Below are 18,865 nucleotides of genomic sequence, written 5' to 3'. Positions count from 1 at the left end.
AATAAATAGTCACTTCTTCCCACCAGATGAAGAGCTTTTATCACAGCAATTTATCATAAACCAGATAGTGATTTAAGAGGAGATGTTTGAACTACAGTATATATTGCAAAGTAAGTTAGCAAATTTGAAATTATGACTATACAACTGGTAAGCACTTTCATTACCTATTTTAATATTTTGAAATTAAATGGCATCATTTCAAAGGTGAAGAAGAGGAAAAAATACACAGTTATCAGAATACTTCAGGTAAGAGTTAGAGAGGAAGGCAGTTTAATGATGATTTAGTCAGTAATTTCTTGCATTTTTCACTCTGCATTTGTCCACTTACGTTTTTGGGGATCACTTGACTGATTTTGTGGGAAGTACTGATTCTTCCCACTGCCTGAGTCACTGGTTAAAACTTCCATGATTTCTGCTCAAGCATCCTAGAAATAAATACAATATCTAAGTTCAAAATTCAAATGTTTACAGCAGAGAATTTTGTATTAGTTCTATTTGGTTTTATTTCATTATTCTTATTATATCTGTTGACATTCAGGAAGAATTGTTTGAAGGCCATGTGTATCCAAAAAGACCTCTGCAGATAATTATACATAGTAATTTTTTTTTTTAATTTTTATTTATTTATTTATTTATTTATGGCTGTGTTGGGTCTTCGTTTCTGTGCGAGGGCTTTCTCTAATTGCGGCAAGTGGGGGCCACTCTTCATCGCGGTGCGCGGGCCTCTCACTATCGCGGCCTCTCTTGTTGCGGAGCACAGGCTCCAGACGCGCAGGCTCAGCAATTGTGGCTCACGGGCCCAGCTGCTCCGCGGCATGTGGGATCTTCCCAGACCAGGGCTCGAACCCGTGTCCCTTGCATTGGCAGGCAGATTCTCAACCACTGCGCCACCAGGGAAGCCCCCCATAGTAAATTTTAATAAATGACAGAATTCCAGAACGGAAACATACTTTGGTCAGGGAGAAACATTCAATCCCTAAGTTTCTCACTCATTTCATTAGACATTATGAACATATTCTGTCAGGCTCTGGGGGTGCAGAAATGTGAAAGACATAGCCCAAACCCTCAGGAACAACAGTTTATTAAGACAGTTAATATTAAATTCAAATACAGTGTAGGCATGATGTCATAAATTGTGTTTAATATATCATCAGAGAAACATGAACAGAATATTTCAATCTGTGAGAAATCCCCAGAAAATGCTTCCCAAAGCAGGTGATCTGGAGATGAGAGGGTGGCAGGACATAGAAGGTCTCCCATAGTGGAAGTCAGCTTTACCTCTGTCTATCTGGAAGGGTACATCCAGCCAGACAGGATACTTCCAGTCTTCTGAGCAGTCATGGCTTTAGGAACTGCTCCATGAAGTGATACGAGGCAGCATTAGGGGGGAATCTGTAGGCAGTAGAGTTCTAGAGAAGTTTAGGAGAAACCTAAAAATGGGCACACAAAGACTGATATTTCCTCTTCCAGCCTTTGTGCATACTGTGAGAAGGGATGATGTTAAGAGCTGCCACAGTTTTGTTACCTCTCTAAGGAGAAATAAGAAAGGAAAATTGGGGGAGGTCAATTGAACTGAACACAGTCTGAAACTTATTCAGTTACATTTTGCATCTGAAAGAACAATGACTTAAACAGCTTTCCTAACCCATCAAGAAAATCCAAAAGAGTCAAATATAGTTATAGATATTATAGATATATATACTAGTTACCTCACCATCGGCATATAGGCAGCCAAAAGGTGAGACAGAACAGGCAGTTTGAAGAACGTATCCCATGCTGATTGATCTATTTAGTCCTAAAATTCCATCTTAAGTGATTCACTCCCTTAGGTCTTGATATAAAAGCTTAAACATCCTTGCATAAGCTAAGTTATTATTAGCTAACATAGCAATGCACATTCTGTATATTGTTACATGATGCTATAATTACATAATGTAATAATATAATGGGTCAGATTTGGAGAAGGTGGTCGATGTTTGGGAGAGGACTAGAACAGGGGACCTAGTCAAGGGTACAAACGAAAGGAATGGCAAAAGTGGAAGTGAAGTTAGAATAGAGTCCAAATTTGCTTGAGTCATAATTTTGTCTAGCTCTCCTCCTAAACACAGTCTTCGAGATAAATTCTATATATTTCATTCCAGAAGGATGTATTTTACATCTAAAATTGCTTTTCTATTTACTTATTAATCAAGTCTACTGCCAACAGGGGGAGAGTTAGAAGAATTTCACAGTAGTATTTGCAGGTCTATTATGAAATAATGATCACAAATTGCTGCTGTTATTAAAAATTACTACATGCAGGAATTGTGCTTGATGTGTATTATCTCATTTAATGCTCATAGCAAAACCTCAAGGCTGCTGCAGTCTTTAAACTCCTAGATAAAAGCAAAACTCAATTGACCAAAACCACAGAACTTGTCAGTAGCACAAGCAAGATTCAAATCCAGGCTTTCTGAACTCAAAGCCAGGGCTCTTAACCACTAGGTTTGATGTGCGGCTCCTAGGAAGAAACATGTCAGTAATTAGCCATGGGGTATGGCACCTCTTTGCTCTAGAGATAATTATTCCAATGTTTTATTTTTGAAGGCTGAAGGAATTTATGGCAGTGTTTCTAAAATCTTTATTATACAATCATATCAAATTTCCTTGCCAAAAAATGTTGACACTGCTTTCTAAACTGAATACAGACTAAGTATTTACAAGGATTAATAATTCATTTTTAAAAACCTGAAAACACTCCTGTAACACCTGATGACTAATTTTCTTCCAACTATACGCATTTATAAAAATGAATATTTTAAAAGTTATGTTAGGATAGTGATAGATGCTCTTGAAATTTTATAGGAACAAAGAGTTAATATTCATAAAGTACCTTGTAATTCCTAGCTTAAAGGTACTTAATTTAAGAAATATACGGACTCTAATAAAAAGGTCAGGTGTGAAATGTATTGAACTGAAAGCCAGTTGTTCTTTGTGTGTAATTAATCCTGGAACTTGTATTGATGTGGACTGAAAAAGTATGGTTCACTGTGAGTCAACCTCCCTTGGACAGTTAAATGGAGAAACAATTTAAAATTGTGTCCAAGTAACATCAGTCTGAAGGACAAAACAGAACTTAACATAAGCATAGATGTATGATTACCATCATCTGATATTTGCTGGCTGCCTGCTGAGTGGATATAGCTAGGATAAATGCTTTAAGAGCTTTAAAGAGAGGGAGAACATCAAGGGTCAACAGCATAGGAAAAATAAGTTATATGATATGATCTAAATAGTTCTAGAATCTTCTTTAGATCTTCTTTCATTTACATCAAGCATTATTCACTCAGAAGTTTATTCTTTTGCTTATATGTTATTCATTATTTCATATGAACTATTCGATACAGATGAAAGACCACCTATAGGTATATACAAACTATAAAGCAAAATAACAAATCAGATACCACCGTATACATTGTCTACTCCTCCTGTATCTCTTATTTTTGTCTCTCATTGAGAAGTAAACACTACCCTGAAATTTTTTTTTTTAGTATATTCCCTTGTTTTTAGTGGTTTTAGCACAAAATAAAAAATAAATTAGTTTACTTCTGTTTGAGATTTATAAAAATGCCATCACACTTTACATCAGCTTCTGTGACTTGTTTTGTTTTTTCTCACCTCATTATGTTTCTAAGATGTATCCATTTGTTTCATTTTTGGTTTTATTTATTTTCATTAATAAATAATATTCTATTACATGAATATACTTTAGTTATTTATCAGTTTTCTTCCCTACGTTCAGGTAGGTTGTTTCCAGATTTCTGGTTTCTGTTTGTTTGTTTTTGGTGTTATAAACAGAGCTGCTATGAACATTTTTGTGTATGTCTCCCAAGCCTCATGTGCAGCAGTTTCTCAGATTATATACCTAGGCATAGAATTGCTCAAGGGTAGATATTAGAATTTTTTCCTAAATAAATACACTAAAATATAAAACTTCACTTGATCTACATCCACACCAACACTTGATATTGTCAGGTAACTTACTTATTGCCAACCTACACTTATCCCAATAAAGTTGGGACAGCAATATTTTGTTTTTTTAAAACTCTATTAAGATTTCCTTCCAGTTTAATTCAATCTATAGATTAGTTAATGGAGAAATGACTGCTTACATCTCTCAATTCATTTAAATTTTCTATAAAGACTTCCACTAAAATTTCATAATATTCTCCACACAGGTCCTCCAAATCAGATTATATATTCCCATATATTTTGTATTTTTTGTTTACAGTGTAAGTGGTATTTTTTAATTGTTTCAAAATGCAGTTAATTTTTATATATTGATCATCTATCTAACCATTTTGTTAATCTTCTTTATTTCTAATAATATATATATTATATAAGACAATATGTTATAATAGCAGCTTTGTTTGTTCTTTTCAATCCTAATTCATTGTATTTCTCTTTCTTACTCTGTTCACAAGGCTTTCAGTACAATGTCTCAAAGAAGTGAAAAGTCATTTTGGCTTTTTTTCCCTAATTTTAAAGCAAATATTACTAAAGCTTCCCATTAAGAGTGATATTTGCCATAATCTAAACATATTTTATTCTAATATGCATTTTAAAAATCAGGAATGAGTATTAAGTTGTATCTACTGATTCTTTTCTGTACATGTTGGTGCCATTGTATTACTTCTGTCTTCATTAGCCAGTTAATGCGATAAATTCACTTAAAGGTTTTCTAAAGTTGCATTCTTGGGATAAACTTAAACTGGTATTTCTTACACATCTGTGTATTCGACTGTTATTATTCTTTTCTGTACTATCCTTGCTTACTTTTGGTTTCAATGTGATACAGGCCTTATAAACTTGTTTGCCTCTTTTTTCTCTATTCTCTAAATAGTTGCATAAGATTTATTAAAATTATATGTTCCTCGAAAATTTGAAAAAACTCATCTGTAAAATTGTCTGGATTTGAAGTTTTTTCTATGAAAAGACTTCTAAATACTATGAAAATTGTTATAGGACTATTCCAATTTTATATTTCTTTAATCAGTCAGGAAAAATTATTTTTCTTATGAAATATGTCTTTTTGGGCAAATGTTACAAATCAATTGCAATAAAATTATTTATAATACTGCATTTATCTTTTTCTACTGAAAAACCACCTTTCTTGGCAAAAACAGCAAGAGTTAAAACAAGGTGCTTATTATAAGTTCTAACTGCTCTGCATATAACTTATATAATACTTGCAACAATCTTAGAGGCAATCTATTATCATTATCCCCATTTTAAAGATGAAGAAACAGAGGCACAGAAAAGATTGCTCAGCTCATAAATGGCAAAGTCTTAATCACATCTAGACATTTGCTCCAGGGCCTGTCTCCATGAAAACTGTCCACTGTAGTCCTTTATTTCATATCTTTTGCCTTTCATCACAAAGGTTATGGCTTTAGCTTTTTCCAGTTTAAAAATTCTGAGAAAAGTATTCAATTGGATTATGTTACTCTCTACTCAGCAATGGTCAGGATGTCAGAGTCTGTAGAAACATGGCTGCTCCCATACTCACCACATGGTTGAAGTAGAATTAATTTTACTTCCCAAAATAAAGAGAGCTGTATTTATAAAAGATGGTCAAGATTCTGGGCAGACAGAGGAATTGGACTAGGAAAATTATCAGAATAACAGGAACCATGCTATACTCAGAAGGAACCTTTTCCTTTTACAAATGGAGTTTTGTGTGTAGTAAGGAATTTCACCTTGTCCAAAGAGAGGTCTGGTCTTTGCCTTTGGTTCCAGAGTGGTAATCCCTAAGCTCTTGGAATGTCTTGCTTGCTGAAAGTATTCTTTTACCTGGAGGCTTTTGTCCACATCGAATAGACTATGCTAATAATATGATTTATTGTGTAGACTCTGGGTCATGCAGTATCAGCTTAACCATCAAAGGGACTGGAGAGTAAATTTAGCCACATAAGTGGCCAACCATCTCTATGTGACCAAAACCTCTGGACACTAAGGCTTGTGTAAACCTCCCTGGTTGGTTATGCTCCATCCATATTTTCATACCATTGCTGGAAACAGTTAACACTCTCCATGACTCCACTGGAAGAAGACAACTAGAAGTCTTGTGTTTGGAACACTCCTGAACTCAGCCTCAGGTCTCTTTTCCTTTGGATGATTTTAATCTGTATCCTTGCGTTGTAATAAACTATAACCATGAGTTTAACAGTTTTCAGTGAGTTCTGTGACTCCTTTTAATGAATTATCAAATTGAGGCTTATCTTGGCAAACCCTGAACTCTATAGGTGATTTCAGAAATAAGAGTGGTCTTGTGGGCTGTTTCATAAGTTTTGTAATGGCACAAATTTGTATGTCTCATGCCCTGTTCTCTTAGGATAGATCCTCTTTCAGAAAGTGCCTTGGTCCCTAATACAAAGATGTTTGTGGCAAGCAGCCTGAACAGGGAAACTAATATCCTCAATTTTTTATAGTGGATCTAATTCATTCTTCCTAATATGTCTATCTGTGTACATATTATGTATATAATATAAAACATAAAAATAAAATTGCTTGTTTAATGATCTATCCTTCTAAACTGTGAATTCCAGAAGACAATCATCTTGTCTGCCTTATTCATTCACAGGGTCTTTATTCATTTACTATTCAAATTTGATGAATTTATTGTTTAATTGATTTAATCATTCAATGAATATTTATTGTTTGTTATATGTCAGGTACTGTCCTACATACTGTGGGCCCAACAGTAAAGAGTTCAAATTAGACCAAAGTCTCTACTCTCATGGATCTTACAATCTATCAGGAAAAAAATATATAAACAGAATAAATAATTAAAATATATAGTTTCTCAGATGGTGATAAATGCTGTGGAAAAAAATAAAGAAGAGAAAGTGGAAAAAGCAGTGATAAGTTTAGGGCTGAGGTTTTAGGGTTATTAGGAAGGGTCTCATTTATAAGGTAGCATTTCAGCCAATGCCTGAAGTGCAAAAGCAATGTGACAATGCTGAGCAGGACACTGAGATGGACAAAGCATGGAAAAGCTAGGAGGCAAACTTTTCAGATGGGGAACCTGTAAGAATAAATTCCCCAATGAGGGCAGTACTAATGGAGTTGAATGGGGGAGTGTGAGAGAGGAATTATAGGAGGTGAAGTTAGAGAAGTAAGAGTACAGATTATGTAAAGTCCTGTGGTCAGTGGAAGAACTTGGGCTTCATTTCTGAATGACCATAAGTTGTCATTAGATGGTTTTGACAGAGGAGTGTCATGGTACAACTTACGTTTTAAAAAGATCACTCTGACTGCAGTATTGAGTGCAGATTGCTTTAGGGTCAAAAGTGAGAATATGAAGTCCAGTTAAGGTACTTATGAAGAAATCTAGGAGAGAGAGATAATGGTGGCTAGGACCAGGGTGAAGGTGGTGGTGGCAGTGAAAAGTGAAGTGATTCTAAATAGATTCTGAAGGTAGAGCTCACAGAATTTGCTGATGGGTTCGATTTTAGGTGTGCAAGAGCAGAGTCAAGAGTGATTCCAAGGACTGTGTCTCAAGTAACAATTAGGATGGCATTGTCCTTAACTTAAATGTGGAAGTAAACACAGTTTCAGATATTTTGTTTGGGGAGACGAAGGAGAAGGGGAAAGTTTAATTTTTGAAAATGTTTTAGGCATTCAAGTAAGTAGTTCTAGGTGCTAGGGATATAGTTTAAATATGGCAAGTGTAAACAACAAAGACATTAGTCTCGTCAGGCTTCATCGTGTTCATTTTGTTACGTCTTCACTACCATGCATAGTACATTGCTCTTAAGTGCAATATTAACAAATATTTAAGACATGAAGGAACAAATGTTTTATTAAAAACATCTAAAATCCTGCCATGAATTTGCCTTTATGGGAGCTGTGCAGTAAGAGTACTTGAGGATAGGGCCAGGAGTTTCCTCAGAAGGCAAAGCCAGATCTATTTGTTTCTGACCTCTATCCTTCAAGCAACTTGCTTCCTGTAACATGTTTGATTTTGAAGAGAGATATCCACGTGAGTCGACTAGGACGTTAGTCAGAAAATAGACCTCCAGATAAGTGAACGAGTTAATTTGAACACAGTTTAGTTTTATCTATTAGAACACCAGGTCACTTTGTGTAAAGCAATAACTGTGATTTTTCCATAATTGATATTCAGATGTTTTTCTGACAATAATTGGCCAAGGTATTTGGCTACCTCTCGTAGCCACTCCTGAAAAGAGGAAGTTTGTTTTCCTGTTGCTCTGACAGGAAGAGGTGGATCTACATCATCAAAATGCAGAACCAAATTGTTAGGACACAAACAAAAAAGAATGACTAAGTTAGTATAAGGTACTCTTTAAAAAATTATGTATCTGTATATACAAAGTTATGTGTGTGTTTATGTGTGTTTGCTGAGTTTGCAATGCTATAAACAAATCTCTTATTATGGATTGCAGGCAGACTGACTTTAAAATGCTTATGTGACAGGTGAAACCATGGGATATGAGATGGGATCCAAATACTGCTACTCACCAGTAGATAACATAGGACACATTTTATTCTTGCTAAGCCTGAGATCTTAACTTCTAAAATGGTAACACACCTTTAGCTCATGAAGTTATCTCGAATATACATGAACTTTTATCCACCAAATGCTTTAAAGTGGCTGGTGCATAACAAACATATACTATTCAGTAGTTATTAGTTATTACTGTTAATACTATTGTGTATGAAAATTTGTAGATTGCATAGAAAGAGTAGAAATTTTCTTTCTGTTCTCTACTTAGACTTATATTATACTAATCTTCCATATCATTGAATAGTCTTTATAAGTAACATTTAAAATAGCATTTGTCATGCTTATTGTGTTCAGTTTTTCCAGTATTCAAGGCTGTTTTTAAGAATCAATACACTAGTATCTTTTGTTACCATTATGTCATCATGTTGGTATTTTAAAAATCTGAGATCTGTATCATTATTTTATCCAAATGAAGATAACTACTATATAGTTAATGTGAAAAGACAAATCAATTGCTAATCTATAAGTCTAGCCAGTTCTGTGCCAGTGAGTCCAAATAAGCAAATGTATTGTGATATTGCAAATCTTCTTTTTCAATAACAATTCTTACTCTACTTCAAAGACATTCCAAATAAATGAAATATGAACATAACAGTATTGTAACTGTTATTTGGTAAGTCTGCATCAACACTTCCATTTATCAATGATAAAATGAAAGAAAAGGACAAACCAGGAAACTACTTTTTGTAACAAAACCAAAATATATACTTTGTCATCAATCTAAAAAGATGATATAAATGAATTTATTTACAAAACAGAAACAGACTCACAGACTTAGAAAATAAACTTATGGTTGCCAAAGATGAAAGGTCAGGGGGAGGGATAAATTAGGAGTTTGGGATTAACATATACACACTACTATTTATAAAATAGATAATCAACAAGGACCTACAGTATAGCACAGGGAACTCTAGTCAATAGTCTGTATTAACCTATATGAGAAAAGAATCTGAAAAAGAATGGATATATGTATATGGATAACTGAATCACTTTGCTGTATACCTGAAACTAACACAGCATTGTAAATCACCTATATCCCAATATAAAATAAAAATCAAACGTAAAAAATTAAATAAATAAATAAATAACAAGTTTGCAAAGCCAGGAATAAAACATTAAAATCTTATTTTAAGTGATCTCCTCAAAGTTATCTAAAGCATGTATTATTTGAAGACGAAAGATAAAGAATGAAGTATCTGGAGTTATTTTATAGCCTATCTCTGCATCATTCTATTGAATAGTGTAGAGTCCGGAGGAGCTTCTGCAGCAGCAGGCAATAATCTACAAAAAAATATACTTGTGAGTTAACATTGAACTATCGACACTTTTTTAAAGATAGTGCTTTTTAAAAAGAGATCAAATATCATTTTGCTTTAAATATTTCATAATTAAAACTATTTTTTCACTTTATAATATTTTGGTTCACCAAAAGTACTTTATTATATTAATTTATATTTGAGTGAAAAGTATATATTTACAATTCTACTCCATGACTTATTATACATTTATAGTTTATTGCATTTGAAGTATATCATATATTTACTCTCATCTCATTTTGTGAATTCAAAATTGTGTTGGTTTTAAATAAAAGAATAGCACTGATATCAGCACTTTGAAATTAGCCAAAAACCCCACAAAATATCCATTTTGCCCTATTATTACTATCACTAATTTTATATGACCATACAACATTGACTAGTTGTGGCACAGTTTCCTTAATTATTTTCTTTTGGTTGAGTTTTTAAATTGTTTCCAATATATGAATGCTATAATAAAGTGGCTGTACATATTTTGGTGCATAAAATTTGTCAAAATGGAGGAGTGTTTGTTTTTGTTTTTTTAGAATATATGTAAAGGACAGGAACAACGGAGTCAAAGGTGAGAATACTCTGAAGGCTGTTGATAAACACTGAGAAATTGCTCTCCAAATCAGTTTAGGTGTTTGTTTTTGTTTTGTTTGTTTGTTTAACTAATTAATTAACTAACAATTGCAGAGAATTTGCAGTAGGAGGTCACTCGTGTAAAGACATTCTTAGGCATTGTTGCTGTAACAATAATCACAGGATGGATTTTACAGGATAGATTTTCACAGTGGGCAGCAATGAGTAAGCATAGTATGTGATTCAAAATTCCATACTTATAGCTGAACAAGACAGGGTTTGTCCCTGAGGGAACTTATGGTCTGATGTGGGGCATTCTACTTATACGTAAGTAGCAGCATTGAAGCAGACCATGGTAAGAGTCGAAGTAAGGAAGTAAAGTCAAACTACCTGGAGAATGAAGAAATCAAATTTCATAAACAATCACAAATCACAAAGCGAAGGGTGTCCCTCATCACTAATGTGTACTTATAATGTGAAAAAACTTTAAACTATTCTTACTTTGTTCCTTAATGGACCATTATATTGAATCTCTATTTTATTTATAACTGAAAAACGTACTTCAAATTTTTCTTCATGTTTTCTCCCAAAACTTATTTTTGATTGAATCTCATCAGTATCAACACATTTCTCAGATAATAGGAATTGTAAAATAAAAAAGTTTATTTATGATCATGCAAAATAAATTTTGATATATAGCAAAAGATTTAAGATGCTTGATTAAAACGACTTCTTATCAAGATCTTATCAAGATCAAAATGTTATCCTCTTGCATGAAAATCCACCAGTATCTGCAAGAGAATATTACCTAATAATTGCACTTGAGAGGCAAAGCAGAACTGACAATTTTACTAACAAAGCTATTAGTTCTAAATATGTCGCTTAAGATGTCAACCACTTAGAAACCACAGGACGTTATCAATAAGCCACATTTACTTCACTCTCAAAGCCCAGGATCGTGTTACAGAAACACGTGCTATAGTTATAAATTAATAAAATTTCCCATTATCACTTACAGCACACTGGGATGCTTTTTTCATGTTACTCTGATAAACACTGTCTTATTTTTTTAATGACTGTCTTCATAATCTATTAAAGTCACCATGTCCACCCTCTAGAAATGTTTCAGTAACCCTTTGATTGAACAAAATCCTTATGGATTTCTTTGAAATCTTGAAGGTTTGCCATTATTTTTAATAGACTAAGCAAAATACTCAGAGGATGGAGACATGAGCAGTTAAATTACTTGGATTTGGGCTTGCCACACTGAGGTGCTTTTGTGTAGCATTCTTATTTTAATCAGGGACAATCTCTTTAATTTACAATTTAAGGATCAATTATCATAAGCGAATTATGCTCAAAGAATTGGGATAAAGAGAGATCTAACATTGAAAGATATTATCTCATAATAAGTACTGAGAAAACATTTATTTTACCCTAATTTTGTTTTAATCCCTGGACTCAATAAATAAGTGAAAAAATAATAATAATCTGAAAATAAAGATTTTAATTTCAGATATTTTTGTTGTGTTGATGTATGAAAGGCAGTCATACTTTTAAAAAGTTACTATATTTGTGTCTATGTAGAAATACACTCACATATATGCACATAGATACATATATATTTATACACATGTATAAATATACACATACATAGATATTAATATGGGTATGTGTATGTGTAATTCCCTCAACTGAAGTTCAGGGCCATGTGGTAGCCCTGACTTATCCTAACGTTCTTACTTCTTGCCTGAGCCTCAGTTTCCCTTTGCTGACAGCGTCTGATCAATACCTACTGGGAGTCAAGAACAAATTAGGTGGAGGCCTGGCATTACGTTGGTACAGAGTCCACTTGCAGACCGCCATGGTATCCATGGCTTGGTCCTGGTGTATCAATCACAACTCTGTCCTCATCTCCACCTCTCCCAAATCTAAATCATTGCTAGTTCAGAAAAACATTGTCAGTCGAGATTAGGTTTATTTATGCTTAAGAGTAAATCCCCAAATAGCAGTGGCTCAAACAAGATAGCAGGTTATTTTCCTTACATTAAAGAAGACTAGGGCAGCCAATCCTGCCGGCTCCGGGAGGCGGCCTGGATCCACGGTCGTCACGGACGATTCTACGTTATTACTCCACCAAAAGAGGCTGCAGCTCTTCCTCCTAGCCTAAGATAATGGCTAAGTTGTGATTTTTACCGCTGTGTCAAAAACAGCAGGATGGAAGAAGCAGTGAGAAAAATTAGTTTATTGAAAGGAGGTTTCTAGAAGTGAAATCCAAACTTGTGCTTATACCTCAATGACCAGTACTTAGTCTCAGCACTCCCAGCTGTAAAGTAGACTAGAAAAAGAGTAGGCCAAGTTCACAGCCTCAAACACAAGGTACCATTATTAGGAAAGACAGAAAAAAATATTTGTTAAGAAGCCACCAACAATCCCTGCCACACCCCTCATGACAGGCTATGTTCTTTGTACCATTATTGACAATTATTTCTTAGTATAATGTTTTTTTAAATTTATCCTTGCTTAACTATACCATTACTGAAGTCAGGAACATGCCATATCAACTTGTGTGATATGAGGAGCAGGAACTGCCTGAAAGTAACCCTGAGGATTCATGCTAGGTTGCCCGTCAAGATATCTTAGATTAGGAATTCTCTTTTCTGCATTAAGAGGCCGTTTTCTCTCCTACCCCAGTCACTCACAGGAGGAGTTACAGCCTCCCAACAGCCTTATAGTCCCCGATGTTAGGCAGCTGGTCCATGAAGCCAGATTTCTTGGTTCTCAGGAGTCTGTTACCCTCTGAAAAAGTCAAGTCTATAAGGTTTGCCTTATAATAACGGAGAACAGAGGGACAAGTCCCCTTCACTGGACTCCAAACATACAAGGTGTGTTCAGCAAAGCACCTATGCAGGGAAATTTGCAAGCCCAAGGTCAGAAATAGAAAAGCAAGTACAGGTCCTGCAGTCTTCCCATCATCCCCAGGGTAGGGCTGCTGGTCAAGGCTTTCCTGCTGTACATGAAGTACAGACATGCCTTTAGTGGAGAGAGCCCTGCCTTCCCTTTTGGTAGGATCAGTAGGAGACCAGTCTTGTCAGTTGTATAGGAAGGAATTATTGGTCAATTTGGGTGCCAAGAAGTCTGAACTTTGATATCAGCTGTTGATGAGAGCTGTCTGGGAAAGTACCTGGGCACCTTGGGTCCCCATGAGAAGTCAGGTTTGGCACAGCCTCTCCTGATAAAGAAAGCAGAGGGGCATCTCCAGTCCCGGCTCAGGAAACCGGGAATTAGCCCCTAGGACCATCCTGGAATGTTTCTGATTGATACAATGTACTTTCGAATCTCCAGATTATCACACAGAATTTGCTATTCAGTAGATACTCAGTTATGTTGGCTGGAGAATGAATGAATGAATAGAGGATATCTGATGCTACACCTGAAAGCAACATTGAGAAATACACTAATACTTGAATTATTTGTTCCTTTATTTAAATGAAAAAAATAAATAAATTCACCTTTGTATAGATTTGCTGACCCGTCAGTGTGTGTTTTCTCATGAAAGAGCGAACCTTTCTATGACCCTATCAAGGGAGATACAGAGTGAGCCTGATTGGAGTAATGCTAAGAGACTTTATCTTGGGAATTGCTCATCAGAAAGTTCTTTTTAACTTATTATATTTCTTTCAGTCTGATTCCAATCACCTTATTGAATAGTTCCTTTAATCGTAAAAGAAAAAAATATTCATGATAAAACAATTTCTCACTGAGGACAAGAGGGATAAATAGGCCATTGCAACTGGTTTGAAGGCACATGGAAGAGCAGGAAGGCCAGGCATAGTCAGTGCTGAGTTTCCTTTTCTGATAGAGATATCAGGCCAGGTAGGTGAAACAATACCTTTGGCTTCAGATGATTAAAGAAATTTGACATCCCTTGGGTATATGATGTGACTGGAAGCCAATGAGAATGTGGTCTTAGCAGTGATAAATATGATCTGGAGCACAGTTCTCCAGATAAAGCAGAGCACTTCAGAAATGGTTTATATTCTATTGTTCCTAGTGCCTTAGTTAATTATCAGACACACTGTACAGACTACTGCTTTTATTGGGTAATAATACTTGGAGATGATTCAGTGTTAGAGTGATTTGATACTCTAAGTACAGATTATTAGATTGAGACACGTAATACACATTAAAAGTTGCATCTGGGCAAGTTACTTTACCATATACATACTTCTTCAGTGCTCTGTAGCACTCCACATGAACCAGGAAATTTACTTTTAAAGATTTGCTAAGACTAGAATAATTTGTTGGCACATTATCTCTCAGTAAATTTTTTGCACAGTGAAAGTATGAGTTACAATTCAAGGATAATTCTGTTAGGACTGAACATTTTATGATGACAGAAGTACAAAATTAATCCATTTTTGTTGACAGCCTTATAAGTCCTTTAAAAGAAATAAAAACAAAAAGAGAAAGATGATATTTAGCCATTCTATTGACAAGGATAGTAGGGAAATGGAACGAAATTAGTATATTTATAGGACAACCCCTAAGACCATAATTATGTGGTTCCTCTCAAATGCTTTGGTAATGGACCACAGGACATTGTAAACAAGACACATCACTTAAAAATTTTACACCTCGACCTTAACAATCTTAGCACTGAAAGTATAAACAATACATAAAGTTAATTTCAGCCTTCAAAAACAAAAAGAAGACAGTCAACAGAGGATTCATGATTTTAAAGTAATATGCATTGTTTAAATGTTTTTAAAAGTACTTTCTTGCAAGTATAAATAAAACTCTTTAATTCTTATAAATATGAGGGTAATGGGGGACATATCACAAAATTCATTGCTAATGAGAGAATACTGAAATTATTAAAAATAAATGAAGAATAATCATTAAAAAGAAATCTGGCCAATAGTATAAAGTAGTATCCTAGAAGTCAAATAAAAACTACTGAAGAGTGTTTAACATGTAGCTCATTTTTTTTTAAGGAGAGGAAGTGCCTAAGTTAACAAAAATGTCAACTGCTTACATAGAAATCTTATTTTTATTTTCTGATTTAAAGAGGCAAAGTGAAAAAAACACCTTGAAATAGGATATCAACCTCAGGATTAAAGGGTCAATTAAGTGATAATAATTTAACTGCAGCTTCTATCTTTCACAGCTAGACAATTTCACACCTAAACAATGTCATTACAATTATAGTTTAGAATTCTTTTAATTTTAAACCTATGTGTTTATATCAGGAAAGTTACTTATAAATACCTGAATACCCACTAATGAAAAGAAATTTTTAAAAAAACAAAAACCTCTTGATCATTCAATGTTCTGGACTCAGCAATCATATTTGTCACAAAAATAAAATAATGTGAGAATTTTTTTTCATATCATTGCTCTTTGCACCATAAATAATTTTGTTTACATTTTACAAACGAGATTCATTTCCAAAAGACATCATTTTAAATACATTTTCCCTCTGTGGAACTCCATTCACAGAAAAAAATGTTCTTGGAATTATCACGAACTGATCATCATTTTAGGTTTCCATCACTTTCTTGTAAGTCATTGAATAAAACAAATGTGTTTATATAATTTCATATGACAAAGAAACCTATTTTTATTCATACATTTTTAAAATATCATTATACTATGTTACTAGAAAAGTAGTAGTATAACTAAAATTTGGAAAAATCAATAAATATTTCAGAATTTTGAAAGAGAAACTAGTGCAACTGGTTTGTGAATAATTTTTGACATATATGAGAACTAAACTCTGTTATCTTAGCCCTCCTTGTTTGACAGTGTTAATGTACAAGTTATATGTCGATGATGCCTTTATATTACCATGACTTTGAGAAGAGTAAATGTTACCTTTAAATTTTTTTAATTATTTCTGTATAGGCAAGACTATTTTAGCAATTGGTTGGCTAGAGACAGTACTTTTATATTTATTTATGGTTGTAGATGGAGATGAGGGGACAACTCATGGTCTGATGTCCACCTGTAATAAGATTTTTAAAAATGAGATCAGTTACAAATGACTATAAGCTAATGTATTTTATTTAGACCTCCAAATAGCTTTCTGTTTTTTAAGTCAATCCCTTCTTACAGAAGGCTATTAATAAAACAGATTACAATAGGAAAACTAAATCTTGTCTGAGATTAAAAGTTTGTGACAAAGTAGTAAGTAAAGAGTAAGAATAAAAAGATAATTCTCAAAGTGGTAGGAAGTTAATAATGATGACCCCTGGAGATTTGAACCAGAAGCTTGTGTCTTCAATATGCATGTTAATAATAATGGATGATAGTCAAGAACAAGCAGCTGAAATATGCTGACAGTTTGTAATTACAATATTTAATTTTGCTAAAAAAATTGAGCCATATGGAGAATTGTAAGAAGGTATAATAAACTAGTGATTGAAGAACACAAAGGTAGATGAAATGCAATATAAAGCACAAAGTATTACATACTTAAAGAAATAATTTAAGTTACTTGTACAACCTGATGGATTCTGTAACCTCTCAGGATATTATTTTGGACAACTCAATGAAGAAGAGCAATCAACTATAAATGAATCAATGCTACAACATGTTAAAAGCATAGGTAAAAAGTACAACAATATTAAATAGATGGTGATTTTAGCATGGTTTCTATTTTAGAAATATTGCCATTTTTAAAAAGTGAGGTCAGTTTCATATTTTTGTAACATGGAAAGGTTCAAACAAAGGAAAATGCATTAATAAAATAGCATAGAAGTCAGTTATAATGAAAACAATTAGCATAATACACATACTTCTCTTTTTTTGGCCAATGCCTGGCTTAAAAACATCATTTCCTAAGTGTGGGTGCTAATTTATAAATCTTTATGAACAGGAACCATAGAACAGAAAAAACATACAAAACAGAGAGATTTGCAAATGTTAAACAGAATAATGGAAATATTTAGTGGGTTTTATGAAGGCCACAAAACAATTGAACAAAGCAGGCTGGGAAGGAACTCGGATCTCCTCTCTGCCAGCCAAGGTTGAAAATTACCAGATGCTTTTTGCATCTCCTTTCACTAAAAACAATTAGTACCATAAAAGTTATTTAAGTGTTTCTGTTTGGAGCTTTGGAAACTCAATTTTTAAATTGTTCTTTTAAATACTAACTTGAGTTTTATAATTAGAAAATTAAGTTGTTAAAAGTGCCTCAATGGAAATGTGTATTAAAACATTAAAATTGTTTGATACAAGATGTCGACAGACATATAGACTCAATATAGATTGAGAGTCACAACTTACCAGGTAACTTGGTTCAGGAGTTGCAGCATCTCTACGCTGACTATTTAAGATCATTAGTTTAACAGTAGACAAAAAAATGGTTCCCTACTGTTTGGGAACTATAGATTACTCTACAGTTAACTAAGAATTTTCCTGGCTTTTTCTTTAAATTGAAATGCAAAAGATTGAGATTGCCTATATCCCAATGACATGAAATGTATCTAGAAACCTAAAAGACATTTGAGGCAAACAGTTAATCTCTAAAATGAAAGATTTTTCATTTCTGATAAACTTGACTACACACTATTCTAGGTATTTATTAATTTATTTATTCCTTCAATCAGCACCTTTAAAATTACATGCCTATTATCCTCCAGACACTGTGTGAGGTGTCATGAAGGAAAAAATAATTAGATTTCTTACCTTCAAGTTCTAAGAGACCAGGTTAAGAACCATTAATAGAGAAGTTCACCTTGCGGAACCTCAATCCTTATCCATTCATGGAACTTCCCTTACAATGAGGAACTGATGTCCCACTTTGGTAAAACTCTTCTTGGTGTGAACATTGAGTGTGTTGCCATCCAATTACTCTTCCCAACCTTCCACATAACTCAATTTTCTTTTTCTTTTTCTTTTTTTTTTTTTTTTAACCTTTTGCCGTCCTTTTGCCAAGTGTACATTGTTAATTCTAGGTTTGACTAAAATTGACTTGTGGTGGGAAAACATGTTTGGTAAACTGTAATCCTTTTGAGGGTCTTATGGGAATAGAGACAATATGAAGAAATCAGGAGCTACCTAAATTAAGAAATTGGTGACAAAGTTTCCATAGTTGAGAAAATTCAAATGATGTGTGAGTAATGATGATATTTAGAGATATAGTCACAGAGCTGGCCAAACACTTAGAATTCAGTCACACTACCAACGCTCAGGTGAGGAATCAGACAGTCTCACAGAGGCCTCATGAAGGGGGTCCAGAAGCTGCATGTGTTTCTCGTGCCAGTCTCTGGGGCACCATAAATACATCCATGGATAAGGTCTTCATTTCAACTGTGTACTAACTTCCTATATTTGATGTTTTAAATATTAAAGGTACTAAATGCCCAATAGTTCTGAAATGTATGTTAATGACCTTAACAACCCACAATGA

This window comes from Balaenoptera musculus, chromosome 1, assembly GCF_009873245.2.
Source record: "Balaenoptera musculus isolate JJ_BM4_2016_0621 chromosome 1, mBalMus1.pri.v3, whole genome shotgun sequence".
Classification (NCBI taxonomy): Eukaryota; Metazoa; Chordata; class Mammalia; order Artiodactyla; family Balaenopteridae; genus Balaenoptera; species Balaenoptera musculus.
The sequence above is the reverse complement of the archived record's forward strand: the minus strand, read 5'-3'. Positions refer to the sequence as shown.